The following is a 19,739-nucleotide window of genomic DNA, read 5'->3' as shown; positions in this document are numbered from 1 at the left end:
CCTAAGTCATACCCCTACGGCGGCTTGACCCCTTGGTACGTGAGACCAGATGCTGGAGCCGGTGGTGATGTGGGTTTGGGCGCATCAGGAGCAGCCACCTCGGGTGGTGGTGGAGATGAGGATTATGTCATGGATGAGCAGCAGCAGCAGCATGAGTGATACTCCGTTTCTTTTATCGCGTTTGAAGTCGTGTTGGATGTTAGTTTGTTTTGGTTGGTACTCTTTCATTTCGTACTTATTATATTCGGTTTGTATTAGTGGCCATAAGGCCGTATTTGCTTTCCTAGAATTGGTTGCAGGATTTGTGGTTGGGTTATCAACCGACTCGCGGTTATGCGATCGTATATATATATATATATATATATATATATATATATATATATATATATATATATATATATATATATATATATATATATATATATATAGATTGTTGTGTTAGGGAAGTTTTCGAGGTAATTTGACCTATGGCCACTCGACCAAGTGCCCCTAACTCGATCGAGTAGCTGCAGGTGTGACAATTAAAGAGTATTCTGATCTCGGGCTACTCGATCGAGTAGCTAAGACACTCGATCGAGTATGGCCAGCTCGATCGAGTACCCAGTACACTCGATCGAGTTGCACTGTTACAGGCACTATTCGAAAATTTAATTGTTTGAATGCTTTTATTTTTGCATATTTCATTATCTATCATGGTTATTGGAGGTGAGTAACATGTTTGGGTCGACTTAATCGTTATGCTTGGGTCCGTGCTTGGCTTATAGATGACATTTGGTGGGAATAGATGTGACACAAAAGTTACTTTTATTCCATTCATTTTACATCCTCAACGTTTGCAAGCAAGCTTAACTTATTTATTATCGAAAAGACTCGTTACTTATTTCCTGAAATTTCCATACTTACATTATACCCAAATTGATATATGCGTGTCTTTTATGGCTCTTGATGATTATTTTCGTAAGTAGCATATGTTTGTAAGACAATGTTAATTGTGATTAGTGATGTGACCATAATTAGCGCACATTTAGTCCCCGAATTAGCCTTGTTCCCATGCTTTTTAGTGCATATTTGGGTCATTTATTATCTTTAGTTCTTTGTTTTGCATATTCTTTGAGATTTTGATCCCTTGGTAGGAAAGGAGTAAGAATCTTGCATTTTCATGGCAAAACGAGACTAAATTGATCGAATCCAATGACCAAGCATCAAGGAGAGACAAGATTAGAAGGCCTTTGTACATATGATAGTAGATGAGCAGTGTTGGGAAAGGATCCTTGAGTCCCCGAGGAAATCCCCAAGGATTTCATGAAGAAAAGGGAAGAAAAGAAGAAGAATTTGTGCTGAGCTATAATCCGAGCGGATTGTCCTCAATCCGCCCGTCTCCTCACAGCACAATCCGAGCGGTTTCCTCCAAAAACGCTCGGATTGCACCGCCACAATCCGCCCGGATTCCCTCGAATCCGCTCGTCTTCCACCACCAGAATCCGCCCGTCCTGACCCCAATACGCACGGATTCCTTCACAGCCAATTTCGTCTTCTCCAAGCTACAAAGAAAGAAGTCCTTCCTTCGGAAAATACCGGCTCCTCCCTGCTCAATCTAAAAAGTGTAATTACTAGTTTAGCCCTTAGTTAACCCTAATGCATCCCCCTAATTTCCACTATAAATACCCCATTAGTCTAATTAGAAGAGCATGTTCTTCTTATCAATAATTAGAGTAGTTAATATCAATCAAATCTCTCTTTAGTTTTGTAATCAACAATTAATCAAGTTCTAATACAAGTTTTATTTCCTTAATCTCTCTTTTGTTCATCCTTTATTTTGGGTAATTGAAGATTATTTGGGTTATTATTGGGGGATTGACAACCTCTCAATCAAGCATCAAGTACTTCTTTTATCTTTGCTTTATTATTGGAATCATTAGTAGGTATAATTCTCTTAATCCCTTTTTAATTATTGTTAATTACTTTCATTTATTCATTATGTTTCATTTTGTTGGTATGATTGACAACCTTGCTAACATGATCAACATGATAATGAGTGAGTAGTTTCTTAGCTAGGGTTAATGGGTGATTAGGGGAAACCAACATGGGGAATGATTCATGCTTAATTTAATATGCTTTCATGTTTTATTTGCTTGCTTGTTTTGATCTCAACTCATGCACATGTTATTTTTGATGAAATGCTAAGCCTATGAATCCTTGCATTTACCACCATCACCTATCTTTTCAATGAGACTTGTAAGACATAAACCAACTCGAGTCTCATTAGACCATGCATGTTGTTGAGTAGGGAAGACTAAGTCGACTTGTAGGTGTTGTACAATCTAATCGATTCGGCTCCGGGACCCAAACTTTCCTAGGATTGTAAGATATAACCCAACTCAATCCATCACAACAATAATTGCTTGCTTATGATTTGAGAACATGTTTGTATGATCAATTCCCATGATTCCCCTATGATCCCATGACACCCTAGTGCTTTTTAATCAATTGTTTACACCCCTTTTAATTCATCTTGCTAGTTTATTTTCATTGCTATTTTAGTTAGTGACCTTCTACATCAACCCAAATTGTGACACCCCCTAGACACCACTAGTTTCAATAGAAATCTCATTTCAATTCCCGTCCCTTGGGATCCGGCCTTTACTTCCATCTTTACTAATTGTAGAGTTGTTTGTGAAGTTATAAATTGTGTTTTGATTCGGACGTGACCCAACGACCACACCTTTAATTGTGAACACGAAACGGACCGATCAAAAATGGCGCCGTTGCCGGGGACGGTGTTTGTTTGATTTAGATTTCTTTTTATTGTTATTAGTTGTGTCTTTTTTCGCCTTAGAGAAGTAAAACTCCTCAAGGTTTGTTCTAATTGTTTTCGAGTTGTTTGATATTTTGCATGTCTAGAAGGTCACAAGGTGATTTGCTACCTTTTGACCGTGAAATTGAAAGAACCTTGACGAACAATAGGAGACTTGTTAGGAGGAATTTAAGAGGTATTAGTGAAGTTGTTCAACCAACTATTGAGTTCATCAACCCTTTCGCAATAGAAGGAGAGGAGAACCCATTACACAATACACCACAAAATCAACCTACAATGCCTAAATTCTCGTCACACTCCGTACCCACCGAGGAGAACCTACCCAATGGTACTCCTACACCACAACATCTAACCGGAAATTTTATTGCCAAATCCGCCTTCATCAAATTAGTTGAAAGGAGCCAATTTGGGGGGATGCCTAGTGAAGACCCTCGTTCTCATATGGAAACCTTTTGCGACTATTGTGATGCGATTTCTCAAACCGGTGTGACTCAAGACCAAATTCGATGGGTCTTATTTCCTTTTTCTCTAATCGGCACCGCGAAGCAATGGTTGAAGGGCCTTAAAAAGGCCACTCTCGGAATTGATTCTTGGAAGAAGTTGGCTCTAGCTTTCTACAAAAAGTTCTACCCACCGGAAAAGACTAACATGCTAAGAGCTCAAATTACGGGTTTTAAGCAAAGGGATGAAGAATCTTTGTATGAAGCTTGGGAGCGGTTCAAGGGAATTTGTCGCTCATGTCCTCACCATGGACTTAGCGAATGGTTCTTGGTACAACAATTTTGGAATGGTTTATATGAAGATTCAAGGAACATTCTCAACATGGGATCAAATGGAATGTTCACCGAAGTTGATGACAATCAAATATGGAACAAGATTGAGGAAATGGCGGTCCATAATTCACAATATAGTAGACCTCGCAAGGCTACTAGAGGAGGAAAGCATGAAGTGGACTCCGTTACTCAATTGGGTGCTCAACTTAGTGCCCACATTGATACAATCAATTTGAAGTTTGAAAAAGCTATGGCTAGACTTGAAGAAGTCTCAAAATCACCAAAGCATCATGTTAATGCCATGACAGCATCTTCATCAATACCAAGTGGGATATGTGAGAATTGTTGAACTTTGGGACATGACCAAGGTGAATGTAGGGGAACAAATGAACAAGTGAATGCTTTCCAAGCATACAAGAGTGGTACCCCTTATTCCAACTATTACAATGAAAACACCAAATTCCATCCAAATCTCTCATACAAAAGCCAAAATGTTCAAAACCCTCAAACAACATACACTCCACCACCCATGAGAAACCAAAATCAAAGACCCTTTTACAATCAAAACCAAGGTTACCAAAATCAAAATCCACACAATCACCTAAATGACCAAGGTTTTGATGTCCAAAAAGCGGTCCTCCAAATGCAAAAGAATAAACAAGAGTTTTTCACTCAAATGCAAAAAGATAGTCAAGCAAAGGAAACCACCATCAATAACATCCTAGCTCACACCAAGATGTTGGAAACCCAAGTGACTCAACTAGTATCTTCAAGCTCACAAAGACAAAAGGGGCAATTACCACCTCAAAGTAATCCCCCAAGACATGAAACGGTTAGTGCCATTCACTTGAGAAGTGGTACTAGGTATGAAGCACCGAAGAAGCAAGTTGAGGATGAAGTTGTGGAAGATAGTGATAAGGAGGAAATTGGGCAAAACTCCAAGGATGGAGAATCATCAAAAGAAGAAAGTTCAAAGAAAAATGAAGACAAGGTCAAGGAGAAGGAGCCCATTGTGATTAGACTTCCTTTTCCAAGTCGTCAAGCCAAGCCCAAATTTGATGATCAACTTGGAAACTTCATGGAAATTGTCAAGAATTTGGAAGTCTCGATTCCTTTCACGGAATTAATCAATCACGTGCCGGCCTATGCGAAATACATGAAAGATATTCTCACAAAGAAGAAGTCAATCCGGAAACTTGAGACTATCGCCTTCACTAAGGTGAGTAGTGCAATACTTCAAGAGAGTTCACCTCCAAAACTAAAGGATCCGGGAAGCTTCTCAATACCGTGTACCATTGGCGACACAACGATCAACAAAGCCTTATGTGATCTAGGGGCTAGTGTGAGTGTCATGCCGTACTCGGTAAGTAAAAGTTTGGGGATGGGAGAGCTTAAATGCACCAACATCACACTCCAAATGGCCGATAGATCGACGAAGACACCATTAGGGATATGGGAAGATGTCCCCGTACGAATTGGGAAGTTTTTCATCCCGGTGGACTTTGTCATTGTTGATATGGAGGAAGATTCCAACATTCCAATCATTCTAGGAAGACCTTTCCTACACACCGCGGCTGCGGTGATTGATGTGAAACATGGTGAGCTCACTCTAGAAGTGGGAGATGAAAGCATAACCTTTAATCTTGACAAGACTATGAGAGCTCCTCGTTTGCATGAACCGTGTTTCATGATTGATCATTATAGCCGAAAAGATGAGAGGAAGAAATCGGAACTCCAATGGAAGAAGAAAGTTGAAGATGCCCCATTCAAAGAGCAAGTGAATTGTGACAAGGAGAGCTTGCAAAGCTCATCAAAATCAATCAAAGAAGAAGAGGATGGCCTCATTGGCCAAGAGAAGAAATTGGGAGAGTTGTCCCCATCAAATCAAGAAATTTTCAATGATCAACTTAATGAAGTTTGTGGTCTTTGGGACGATGAATTTGAAGGGATTTTTAATCCCTACATTGGTAATGCCATCGATCAAGATCAACAACAAGAGCAAAGGTCTATTGAAGAGCTTTACAACGATAATGAACAAGCTTTTGATTATTTCTTCAAGCTGTTAAGCAACATCAACAACACCTTGAACATTCCCCCTTGACATCTCATCAAGAATGAGAGTTTGGTGGAGTCCTCCCTAAAACACCATTTGTAAATATTTCTAACTCCCTAACTCGCATTTCAATTCTTGTATTACCTTTTTGTCATATTTGGATTTACTTTATTTACTTTGATCAAGATAATTGTCATGTTTGAGAGAAGTGAGGGAGGGACTAACAATTTCAATTGACGTGTAGTGCTTTACCTTAGTGTGGGGATGACAATTGCCTAGGCTATCCATGCCTAGTAGTGCCCCCACAATGACGAACACGAGACATGAAGAAGAATAGAAGAATGGTAAGGGAAATGCATTGTACACGGATGGAACTGAATCCGGGTACAAGAGGGTACAACTCGAGCGGATTCAAGAGAATCCGCCCGTTTTCCCGCAATCCGAGGGTACTGGGTTGAAGACGCACGTCCCTATAAGCTGTTTTTTTTGAAAGATTTTTTACTGTAAGAGAATCCGGGCGTCCTGAGCAGCAATCCGCCCGTCTCCGAAAATCCGTCAGTCTTGGAAAGTAGACGCCCGTCTTCTCTGCTAAGGAAAACAGGAAAAAATTCTTGGACTGAAATCCGTCCGTCTTCTGAAGAATCCGCCCGTCCCGTATCAAGTAAATCCGAGCGTCTTCTCTTGAATACGCCCGTCTTTAGGCGAGTTTCATCAAACCCAGAAAGTGCAGAATCCGCCCGTATTGGGCAGAATCCGCATGGATTGCCCCTGCAGTTCGAAAAGTTCGGTCTTTATAAAACCCCTCCTACCTTCATTCATTCATTCATTCATTCATAACACCACTTCAAAACATCAAAACCCTCATCCTCTCCATCACAAAAACGAAATTCCTCAACTACATTCACCAAAATCAAATCAAATCACCCTTTCAACAACAAATTAATCACTCCTTTTTCAATAAAAATCAAAACCAAGCACAAATCTTCAACCTTTGAGTCGATTTTTGAATTCATAAAGGCAAAGCCTTTCACCTATAAATCGATTTGGGTACACTACAAATTGAAGATTTTTCATTCTTTTCTTGGTTAATTCATCAATGGCAAGGACTAAGGGAGCAACAAAGGCAACAAAGGCACCAAAGACACTTTCACAAAGGCAAAAAGCTCTTCAAGCAAAGAAAGCATTGGCTATGGTGGTAGCAACACCAAACTTGGAAGTGCAACAACAACAACAACCTTCTATGGGAGCAACAACATCTTCTACTCCGGAAATCGATCAACTTTTGCATTATCCGGAGGTAACTTTTATTTCCGAAACCCATAGAAATACTTTTGCCAAGTTTGCTAGGAAATCATTTCAATCCACCAAATTTATTTGTGAAGACACCTTGGGAAAGCTGGGTGTCCTTGAGCAAACTAGAGCGTTTTTCAAAGCCATGGAGTTAGAGAAATTATTTGAATCAAAAGAATTGACATACCCCTCCCTTACCTTGGAATTTTTGAGTTCTTTGAAAGTCACCAAAGTTGAGACTAGGGAGAATCTCGAGTTTCGTCTAGCTAATGTTAGTAGACGCATTTCATTTAGAGAATTGGGTGAAATTTTGGGTCTTAGTGATGAACCGAGTTATTTTAAGAATTATGGAAAGTATGACCCCGACCCTCTTTGGGAGGCAATTTCCGGAAGGAAATTTGAGGACTTTCATGCGAGTCATGCTCTTTTAGTCCACCATCCGGGCATAAGAGTATGGCACAAGGTCATGGGAAACACCATTATTGCAAGGAAAGATACCAACCATTTCACCAAACTTGATTTTATTCTTCTTGAATCGGCTTTGAACATTGGAAGAGTACAGACCAAGCCTTACAATTCTTTGAGGCTCTTGGTAGATAGATGGCTCAACATTGATTGTGGGAAGAAGGGCACTACCGTTATTGTCAATAGCGGCCTAGTCACTATCCTAGCTAAGTACTTTGATCCTAACTTCAACAAGGATAACAAGTACAAAGCAAAGGAGGGTGGTCATCTTGTTGATTTGCATACTATGATACACAAGTACAAGTGGGTTGCCCATAACCCTCTTGACACTAAGTATGGATGGCTCCCTAGTGAAGCTAAATCATTCACTTTGCCTTCGAAGATTTGTCGTCTAAGCGTCCACCGGACCATTTATCTACTTCCCCTTTCCAAAGAGGCCGAGTATATTATCCAACAACAAAAGGGTGAACTTGAAATGCCCTCCTCTTCCATTGTTATACCACCTTACCCCTTTGAGTATCAAGAGTTCAAGCCGGAAGGAGTTGAAGCTAGAAATGATTATTTGACTCTTCTCATGCAAGCAATGCACAAGCAAGCCTTTGAGGATCAGAAAAATGCTTACTTGGCTTGATATCCACCCCTCCTACACTTAGCTAGGCAAGGACTACTTGATCCATCATGTCCTTTGCCTAGTTGGGCGGATAGAGAAGTCCTATTTCCGGGTGCATCTAGGGTCGTTTCGGGTGACAATGAGGTTGTTGGTAATGAAGAAGTTGATGATAACATTGGTGAAGAAGCAAGTGAAGAAGGAGGAGAGGATGGTGAAGAAGATGATGAGAAAGATGGTGAACCAGATGAAAAAGAAAGTGATCATGCAAATGAAGAGGGAAGTGGCAATGAGACCACTTCTAATGAGGAAAGTGATGATGATGATGATATGATGGAAGATTAGCAACCCTTGGAGACTCCTACCCTCTCATGGTTTGTCTATATCTCTCTTTGTTTTTAATTATTTTTCTTGATCATTGTTGGAGTAGTCCTAGCACCATAGAGGACTCACACCTCGGTACCATTGAGGTGTTCTCATTTTATTGTTCCCATTTTCAAAATCCAAAATGACAAACTAGTTTCATGCATTGCATAAGTGTGTTCATGAACTACACCCATCCTTGGACATTAGCAATAGTGTCTCACTCAGTTTGGGGAAGTTAATGCATACACAACGGGAGGTAATCTAAATTATCCTCTCCGTCATAACAAAAAAACCATGCATCATGTAGTGTAGCTTAGTGTAGATTGCATTTAGTATAGAAATCATGCATAATCTTTGCATAATTTCCATCATTTTGGCCATTGAGGACAATGCCCATATTAGTGTGGGGATGGGAATTCTAACATTTAACTCTTATTCAAAAATCTAAAAAAAATTGAAAAATTTCGAAAATCATAAAAATTTGAAAAATTGAAAACCCAAAAACATGTTTATTTCCTTTTGTATAAATTGTTTTGTATATATTGTGTTTGTTCTATTCTTGTTCACATTGATTGACTACGCCACATCCGAGACATGAGGATATTGAAGACCGCATGGTATGATATTTCCAATCTCCTTTTTCCTCTTTATGTTAATGACTATGTGGCTTTATTTTGTTTGATGCGGTATAACAATGTGAACTTAGGACTTGCATTTAGTTTATATGTCATATTAGTTGATAGAATCACTTGCATTAGGATGTTTATATTAGTTGCATCATGGCATGTAGTTGCATGTTAGAAATGTTTTGACAAATGCCTAATTAGGAATTTTTACAAGAGCAACTAAGCCATTACAAATACTTGTTCAACTTAAGACTTTACCTACTAGAATGGTTGTAAAACACCCTAGATAGTGTCATACTAGTATCTTTTGACCCATGACCCAAGGCCTAGTCAAGGGTTTGCATGTGAGTCACCTATCCAACCCCGTGATGCGATGTGGACTTGGTTAACTTGTCTAGGTGACCTTGATTGACCTTGTGGTAAGGCAACCCAAAAATACTTTTCTATCAATAAGTTTGAAGTGCTCATTTCAAGGAATTTTGTCATGTGGAAGTAATTTAATGCCAAGGAAACCTCAAATGTTATGAATTGTTGAATGTTGAGAAATTTTAATTTGTTTTGATGGAGGCGTACCACTTCGATGTGCTTTGGTGCGGGATCCATTGAATTGGGCCCCCACACGGTTGTGAATTCGGCCGCCCAGAGACAGAGTGACTATCACCCCGAAAAGCTATTGTCTAGAGGTTAACCGGTTGCCTAATAAGCGATTGGCGAAAGCAAAGGACACTAGCCCGGAAGGGACAAACCCCATCTTATATTTTTGAAATGTGAAAGTTGAAATGAGGACAATTTTGAATACTAGTCATATCCACCCGTTGTGAATAAAGATTTGAGCACTTCATTCCCAAAAAGTCCTTTTGTCAAGCCACTTTGTCGAGCTTGGGACGATCCATGACCTTTACTTTTGTAGAGAATTCGAGGCTTGTCATGTCATATGCTACTAGCATCATAGGGATCATCATTCCACCACCATCCGATCGCTCTTGACGAAAGCATTTGGAAATTGAGGACGAAAGTAGTCTAGTTTAACACCATTTGGAGGTGATTTAGTGCCATCCTCTTAGCCTTAGTAATTTGTTGAACTAGTATTTGTGAAGGATTACATGCTCTTAAATTTGTTCCTTTTTAATGCCTCCGCCGCTTGATGAGGAAGTGGCTATTCTTTTGTAGATGCATCCATTATGTGATTTTATGTGCTTAATGTTTGGATGTGTCGCCATTTTGGCAAGACCCACCTTGCCTTGCAAGAAGGCATCCTACCTCATGGTTGTCTTGTTGTGAGTTGAAGGGGCGGAGTGAGACCCGCTAATTGTCTCATATCGGCTATATTATTAGGATAGGTTAGTATTGGTGCTAGTCTTTGTCACCTGTTTACTCGGGACGAGCAAAGGTTCGGTTTGGGGATATTTTATGTGACCATAATTAGCGCACATTTAGTCCCCGAATTAGCCTTGTTCCCATGCTTTTTAGAGCATATTTGAGTCATTTATTATCTTTAGTTCTTTGTTTTGCATATTCTTTGAGATTTTGATCCCTTAGTAGGAAAGGAGTAAGAATCTTGCATTTTCATGGCAAAACGAGACTAAATTGATCGAATCCAATGACCAAGCATCAAGGTGAGACAAGATTATAAGGCCGTTGTACATATGATAGTAGATGAGCAATGTTGGGAAAGGATCCTTGAGTCCCCGAGGAAATCCCCAAGGATTTCATAAAGAAAAGGGAAGAAAAGAAGAAGAATTTGTGCTGAGCTACAATCCGAGCGGATTGTCCCCAATCCGCCCGTCTCCTCACAGCACAATCCGAGCGGTTTCCTCCAAAAACGCTCGGATTGCACCGCCACAATCCGCCCGGATTCCCTCGAATCCGCTCGTCTTCCACCACCAGAATCCGCCCGTCCCGACCCCAATACGCACGGATTCCTTCACAGCCAATTTCGTCTTCTCCAAGCTACAAAGAAAGAAGCCCTTCCTTCGGAAAATACCGGCTCCTCCCTGCTCAATCTAAAAAGTGTAATTACTAGTTTAGCCCTTAGTTAACCCTAATGCATCCCCCCTAATTTCCACTATAAATACCCCATTAGTCTAATTAGAAGAGCATGTTCTTCTTATCAATAATTAGAGTAGTTAATATCAATCAAATCTCTCTTTAGTTTTGTAATCAACAATTAATCAAGTTCTAATACAAGTTTTATTTCCTTAATCTCTCTTTTGTTCATCCTTTATTTTGGGTAATTGAAGATTATTTGGGTTATTATTGGGAGATTGACAACCTCTCAATCAAGCATCAAGTACTTCTTTTATCTTTGCTTTATTATTGGAATCATTAGTAGGTATAATTCTCTTAATCCCTTTTTAATTATTGTTAATTACTTTCATTTATTCATTATGTTTCATTTTGTTGGTATGATTGACAACCTTGCTAACATGATCAACATGATAATGAGTGAGTAGTTTCTGTTGGAATATGTGTCCTCCGACAATAATGCGATCACGACTGTTGATCATGATGATCACATGTTTAAATCTCATTATAAAGAATACAATTGGGAAGTAATTTTGTTCTCATCAACCGGTCAACATATATCGGTAATGATTGGTGACTAGAGTTTGACATTCTTTGTCGTCGACGGTGGTGATCAGTTGACCCCCTAGGTCATACCTATAGGGCAACACTCTTAATTGATTATTTAATTAATCGTATAATGTTACGAGTTAATTAAATTACTTGAAAATTGACGGACGATTTTTGGAAGTAAAATTTACGTATCATATTGAAATGTGATTAAATGAGGTACGGTCTGAGTAATTGAATTGTATCATTACTCGGATGAAATTAATGTTTAAAGAAACAATCGAAATTGAATGAATTATTATAAATACAATCTGTTGTGATTTATAAATGGTAAAATATTTTGGCACAAGTAATTATGATATTACTAAGTCGATTTTTGTATGTGACGTATTTTTGATAATACGTTGATTTTTAATATGTTAAAAATTACATAACAAATTTATGTCACATATGACATGTGACATATTGACAATTGACAAAAATAATATGGAATCCATATTATCAAGTGGGCCTAAAATTAGAGGGTTTTAAGCTAATTATATGTTGATTGTAATTAGTGGAGGGCATGATGATTACCCTAGTCACTAGCCATGCAAGCCTATTGTTTTATTGTGAAGAACAATTTTTCCATGCATTGGCTCCCCAAAATCCCTCCTCTTACACGGTTTTGAGAAGACAAAACCCATGATGGTTTTTCTATAATCTTTACCTAATAATATACAAAATGTTGTAAAATATATTCATTCATTCACTCATCCAAAATTAGTGTTCTAGAGAGAATAAAAATCCTCCTCTTCTTCTCTCTAAAAACCGAAATAATTAAGTGTTTTATATTTATTTTGGTTCAATTTTCTACTAATTAATATTATACTAGTTCTTGTAATATTAATTAAATTAAGAGAAAGCTTTGGGTATTAATCCTAAGGAGAGATCCTATACTTGGATCTTTGTTCTTCCATAAGGGAAAGCTCAAGAACAAGAGAGAAAGGTGATCTCTCTTGTGCCCATTAAACCGAAATCACCAATGTAAGGACATGATTTCTCCTCTATTTTTCATATTGTTTGCATGCATAAAATCCGCATTTAATTTTATGACAAATTAATTTCGACATATATGAGTATGTTAGAATGTATATGAATCTACATTTCCTTCAGTTTCTTAGCTAGGGTTAATGGGTGATTAGGGGAAACCAACATGGGGAATGATTCATGCTTAATTTAATATGCTTTCATGTTTTATTTGCTTGCTTGTTTTGATCTCAACTCATGCACATGTTATGTTTGATGAAATGCTAAGCCTATGAATCCTTGCATTTACCACCATCACCTATCTTTTCAATGAGACTTGTAAGACATAAACCAACTCGAGTCTCATTAGACCATGCATGTTGTTGAGTAGGGAAGACTAAGTCGACTTGTAGGTGTTGTACAATCTAATCGATTCGGCACCGGGACCCAAACTTTCCTAGGATTGTAAGATATAACCCAACTCAATCCATCACAACAAGAATTGCTTGCTTATGATTTGAGAACATGTTTGTATTATCAATTTCCATGATTCCCCTATGATCCCATGACACCCTAGTGCTTTTTAATCAATTGTTTACACCCCTTTTAATTCATCTTGCTAGTTTATTTTCATTGCTATTTTAGTTAGTGACCTTCTACATCAACCCAAATTGTGACACCCCCTAGACACCACTAGTTTCAATAGAAATCTCATTTCAATTCCCGTCCCTTGGGATCCGACCTTTACTTGCCTCTTTACTAATTGTAGAGTTGTTTGTGAAGTTATAAATTGTGTTTTGATTCGGACGTGACCCAACGACCACACCTTTAATTAAGAACACGAAACGGACCGATCAATTAGTGAGTAATGTCAATAAGTTACGATATGTGTCTGGTTAGGTGGCTGGAAGGTCGTTTGATGGTGAACTTCGGGGACGAAGTTCCTTTTTAGAGGGGAAGAGTAATGTAAAAAAAAAAAGCCGACATTATAACAATTGTTGCCATATGTTTGTAATGTTTTATAACGTTCTTGTTATATTTCATGTACGAGTTTATAATTATTCCTAAAAATTTTGTAGAATAGTTTACTATATTTCTAATGCGTTTTATAATATATGCGTTTTATAATATTTAGGGAAGAAATTTGTTGCGTTAAGTGAAAATTTGTTGAGTTTCTAATGTTTGAGAAAATTAGTTGAGCTTATAATGTTTGTGGAAGAAATTTGTTGTGTTATAGTAAGAAGATAGTCACAAAGTGATAAGGATGTCAAGAACAGTAGTGGAGTTGTGCGATTATGAATCATACATTGTGTGAATCTGTAATAGGATCGTTGTGTGACATGTCTGTGTGGTAGTTGTTGGCCAGTGAAAGTATTGTTTCGTAACTGCGTTAATGTGTGCCTGAGAAGTTCGGCGTAGTAGTATAATCGTTAGTCGAGTGGGTCGTGTTGGTGCATGTTGTGAGTTTGGTAATTCGAGTAGTGGTTTGCAGAGGCTTGTGTATGTGTGTGTGTTGGACAGTTGATGATGATGACATAGTGGATAATGCCTTTACAGAGTGGTGGACCTGTGTCGGGAGAACGGTCATGTCTTGTGGTTCGGGAGAGGGTGAGTCGAACTTCGGGGACGAAGTTCTTTTTAAGGGGGGAAGACTGTAATACCCATCCATTTAGGGTCTCGTTGACCAACTTTGACCGACCTTTGGGGCAGGTGATAACCTTTAGGAATGCGTGCAAGAGTGCCTTGTGTCTTGTTTAACCTTAAGAGTGTGTGGTACTCGATAGAGTAGAGGCTACTCGATCGACTAGCTTGGGTACTCGATCGAGTAGAGGCCACTCGATCGAGTAAGTGGGTTACTCGATCGAGTAGCGTCTTTTCAGCGAGGGTTTATAATCGTGTTTTGTTAAAACCGCAAACCATTTCCGCCTCCTTCCTTCAGATCTATATGTCGCCTTTTTTTTCCCTCCACCATAACTTCTTCCATGGGAGCTTTTGAGGATGTTAGTGCCTTGAGGATGCGTTGCTTGAGTCAGGTAGCGGTCTTAACGCCAATCTAGGATGCGTAGGTATGTCATCGTCATCATCTTTGTCTTGGTTGTTCCTTGTAGGGTTGTATTGGTAGTAATAGGTTTGTATGCTGTTTGTATAGGAATTGCTTGCTTGGTTGATGTCTTAATGTTGATCGAGGAATCGCTGCTTTTGGTTAAAGGCAGGTTTGCCTACTAAGTTTCTGTTGGTGGTCTAGTGTGTCGGTTGTTGTATTGTTGTTGTGACCGTATGACTGAGTATATGTGGTAATCAGTTGGTGTATGCTGTGTTGTTGGTTGTTGTTGTTGTGTTGCAACTGTTTGTGATTGATTGTCTTTGGTTCTCGAGGTGCGTCCTCGGCTGAGTGCAGTCACTTGCAGGAGTGGCTTCACGCCCTAGTTTTGCCCTCCGTGGAACCCGCCACGGGAGGGGATGTGCACATTAATGGGACAGGGTTTATCGCTCGGTATGATGAGCGAGGATTTGGTGGGTACGGCTGCGGTCCCCCACTGGCAAAGCTGGTCCAGTGGACAGTCGGTGATGGAGATTGGTTGGAGTGGTTGTGACTGTTGTGCGTGTTTGATTGTGTTTGTAATGTGTTTATAGTTTATTGTTGTGTCTTGCCTCAGTTACTGACCTTGTGTGGTTTGTCTTGTTTAATTTGTTGTGTCTGTCGTGATCCTTTATGGTGAGCAGTCAGTCTTAGCAGGTGTTGTCTTGGATGGTAGCTGGAGTTCTGGCAGGGATGAGTCTTCACGAGTAATGTCAAAAGTAGTTATATAGCTTTGACGAGTTGTATCTTTGTTTTAGTAGTTTGGTTGTATCACTTGTAAAATTAACCTTAATGTTCTTTTATCGACTTTTGATGATTACCTACCTCGGGCAACCGAGATGGTGATGCCCTTATATGCTACGGAAAGTCTTGTTAAGGCTCCTTGGTATATGGGGGTGTCACAGACGCTCGGATGGTGGTGAAGGAAGACGCCCGGATTGGGTGTGATCAGCTCGGATCCCACGACAGACTGCTTCTCTTCTTTTCTTCCTTCATAATCCGCGAGGATCATTTCGGGGATGCAAGGATCCTTTCGTCATTGCCCATTTCATTTTATTATCTACATTGGCCTTCAAGTATCGTCTTCTCTTTGATGCTTGGTCATTAGATGCGATCAATTTAGCTCCAATTCGCCATGTAAATGCAAGGTTAGCACTCCTTTCCTACCAAGGAGACAAAACCTCAAAGAATATGCAAAATGGGAAACTAAAGATAGTAAATGACCCAATTATGGACTATAAGGAACAAGGTTAATTCGGGGATTAAATGTGCTCAAATATGAGTCACATCAACCGTCCATGGAGACTCTTTTGACTCATGCTTGGACCACCTCACCATGATTTTTACAAGATGCATTAACTCACATTTAATTTTGAACTCCGAAAAATACCATTTGATGGGTTGAGAGTGGCATCGTGTTGGGACATGTGGTATCCAAAAGAGGGATTGAGCTGGATAGGGTAAAAGTAGAGGTCATCCAAACCTTACCCTACCCCAATAATACTCGAGATATGAGGTCGTTCCTTAGTCATACGAGCTTTTACTGTCGTTTTATAAAAGATTTTTTGAAGATTGCTAACCCCATGTGTAGGTTGCTTCATAAGGATGCGAAATTTATATTCGATGAAGAGTGCAAGATGGCATTTGACACCTTAAAGGAGAAGCTAGTCACCACCCCCATCATTTAAGCTCCAAATTGGGAGCTTTCCTTTGAGATAATGGCGGATGCTAGTGACTATGCCATTGGGGCCGTTCTAGGCCAAAAAGAAGGGAAATATTCTCATGTTATTCAATATGCTTTCTCTTTTCTTAATAATGCCCAAAATAATTACTCAACCACTGAAAAAGAATTTTTGGCGGTGTTTTATGCTCTAGATACATTTCGTTCTTATCTTTTGGGTGTCAAAGTGATTATCTACACCGATCACAAGGCAACTAGTGGGAAAAAAGGACACGAAACAAAGATTGATGCGATAGGTTCTCCTTCTTAGTGAATTTGACATAGAAGTGAGGGACAAGCAAGGGGTGGCCAATGTGGTGGCCGACCACCTTAGTAGAATACACATCAATGAAAATCAAGCTAGAAGAATGGGTGTGGTAGATGGGAGCCTACCACATAAGTCTCTATATACTCTCAAGACGGTTGAACCTTGGTATGCTAACTTGGTCAACTACATGGTGACCAAGAAGTTTCCTTCCACCCTATCATCTAGCCAAAGGAGTAAGATCAAGGCAATTTCAAAGAATTATTTGTGAGATGATCCATACTTATGGAAATGTTGGCAAGACCAAGTGATTTGAAGATGTGTTTCCGATCAAGAAATACCATCCATCCTCCGGTTTTGCCACGAGTATGCATGTGGGGGTCATTTTAGCCCACAAAGGATGGCACAAAAAGTATTAGAATGCGATTTTTATTGGCCAAGTCTATTTAGTGATGCCCACGCATTCGTCAAGACTTGTGATCGATGCCAAAGGTGTGGCAATATATCAAGCAAGAGTGAGATGCCTCAACAACCTATACCTTTTTGTGAGGTATTTGATGTATAGGGTATGGACATCATGGGACCATTTCCCAACTCCCATGGTTATTTATACATTCTTCTCGCCGTTGACTACGTGTCAAAACGGGTGGAAGAAATTCCAACAAGAAATGATGATGCCAAAACGGTGAGCACTTTTGTCCAAAGTAATATTTTCTCAAGGTTTGGGTTCCCCAAAGCCATCATAAGCGATAGAGGAACCCAGTTTTGAAACAAAGTGATTGAGATGTTGCTTAATAAGTATGGAGTCATCCATACAGTTTCCACGATCTATCACCCATAAACAAATGGCCAAGCGGATTTTCCAACCGGGAAATTAAAACAATTTTTGAGAAGACGGTAAACCCTGACCGTAAAAGTTGGAGCAAACGGCTAGATGATGCTTTATGGGCCTATAGGACGACCTATAAAACTCCAATAGGTATGTCCCCATATAGGCTCATCTACGGGAAAGCATGTCACCTCCCCGTGGAGGTAGAACACAAAGCTTATTGGGAAATCAAATCCTTCAATTGCAACATCGATGAGGCAGGGATGCATCGAAAAATTCAAATCCAAGAATTAGAAGTGAGAAGGAATGAATCATATGAGAATGCGACACTTTACAGGGACAAAACCCGCAAATGGCACGACAAGATGATAAACCGAAGGGTGTTTGAAGAAGGGCAAGAAGGTTGGTTTATCAAAGTCGATTCAAGAACTTTACTGGCAAATTGAGATTAAGATGGTTTTGACCTTACAAGATAAGGAAGGTGTTTTCTCACAGAGCAATAGAAGTTGAAAATCCCGAGTCCGGGAAAACAATCAAGGTCAATGGACAAAGGTTCAAGCACTATTACAAGGGAGTCAACATGAATGGTGAAGAAGATCTCCTTGTGGATCATCCAATATATAGCAATTAAGCTCTCCAACGCATTTTGTTGAGCCATCGACGTTAAATATACGGTAAATATCTAAATTTTTAGTGTAGAATTTACCGCTTTCCCTAGTTAGAATTTATATTCTCGTACTTTATTGCTTTATAAATTGTTCAAACAAAACTCCTATTTACAATGAAGTTACTAATATGCTTGTGAAGATTTAGTAGGCAACGAATTCACATTGAGATGGAGGAACGGTGAGACAGCAAAACTCGTCATTGAGGAGAAATTTCAAGTGTGGGAGTGGAAAGGATGAACCCTTTGAGGCTAATGTAGAAAAACCACGCTGTGGAAAACGCAGCCTGCAGCCCAGAATGAGGTTTGCGTCTGGGACCGCAGCCTGTGTTGGCAGACGCAGCCTGTGTTGGCAGACGCAACCTGTGTTGGCAGACGCAGCCTGCATTTTTGGCTGCCACACCTTCCTTTTACTCGACTAAACCCACAGACTACGACCCATATCCTTATTATTCAAAACTCCTTCACATTCAAACACTAAATCCCCGTCTCCATCAACACCAAATCACCCTCAAATCTTCACACACCATCACCAAAATCAATGCCTTTAATCAATAACTCATCAAATTTGTAATACTCAACACAAATACCACACAACAACACCTCAAATCAGAATTTACCTCAATTTGAGCAAGAACCCTAACTTGTAGAAAAATGCAATTCAAGCATCAAGGAAGGTTCAAAGGCTACAAGACAGGTTTTGGGCGCCATCTACAACAACTAGCATCAGATCTTGTGTGAAATCGGGAAGGTATAATCATATTAACCCATCTTACAATTTCCATACTCAATTATTTCGACATTCTAGGTCTTTTAGGTTTGTTGTTTCATTTAATCGTGTTGTTGTAGTCTCTTATTGTTGTTAGGGAAAATATTTTTCTGGGTGAGGTTGAGTAAATCAACAAACACAAGAAAAAAGGTTGTTTTTGAGTAGTGCACACCAAGTATTTGTTGATTTGCCTCAAAGAGTCAAAAACTTTTTTGAGTGGTATACTTGTGTTATTTGTGAGTTAAGAAAGTGTAGGATGACCCCAAGTTGTGAAAGTTGTTTGGTAGCAAGGGAAAGGGGAAGAAAAGGGTAGCGAAGGACACTAGTTCGGATGTCGAAGAGGTGTTCTTGGGGCATGAGGGGTTGAATGCTGCCAGATTGAAAATTTGGAACAAATTTTTTGAACCAGAAGCCCAAAATGTTGTCACCACCAAATTCCTTTGTCCTGCCACATTAAAAAAACTTGGGATGTACGACATTGCCTTCCAACTCCTTGCCAAAGTTGGACTGAAAGCCTACCTTCACAAGAACACATGGGATAACACCTATAGGTCCTATACATATGAATTTCTCACCACATTGACCGAGCTTCATGTACCTCATAATGTCGACCGTGCCTAAACATTCCGCATCAATAAGGAATGGCTTCAATGCACTCTCTCGCAAGTGTGGGAAAGTTTGAAAATCACCAAGAATCCCGAACCCATCCTTTCACGAAAAATCACTACCGAAGATGTGTGGGATGGACTCACGGTTAAAAATACCACCACCAAAGATGACAAAATTTCCTCAATCACAAGCTCTCCCATCCGTGTAATAGCTCGTTTCATCATAA

At 39.6% G+C, this 19,739-nt stretch overlaps 1 non-coding gene across 1 annotated transcript; it reads right to left on the bottom strand.

Annotated features, from left to right (window-relative positions):
* Positions 1–3,463: 3,463 nt before the first annotated feature.
* Positions 3,464–3,570, bottom strand: LOC141589053 (small nucleolar RNA R71). The gene has a single exon (XR_012520007.1). It is a non-coding gene; the product is annotated as a small nucleolar RNA R71 (small nucleolar RNA).
* Between the last annotated feature and the right edge of the window lie 16,169 nt (positions 3,571–19,739).

This window comes from Silene latifolia, chromosome 6, assembly GCF_048544455.1.
Source record: "Silene latifolia isolate original U9 population chromosome 6, ASM4854445v1, whole genome shotgun sequence".
In the NCBI taxonomy this organism is placed as follows: domain Eukaryota; kingdom Viridiplantae; phylum Streptophyta; class Magnoliopsida; order Caryophyllales; family Caryophyllaceae; genus Silene; species Silene latifolia.
The sequence above is the reverse complement of the archived record's forward strand: the minus strand, read 5'-3'. Positions and strand labels throughout refer to the sequence as shown.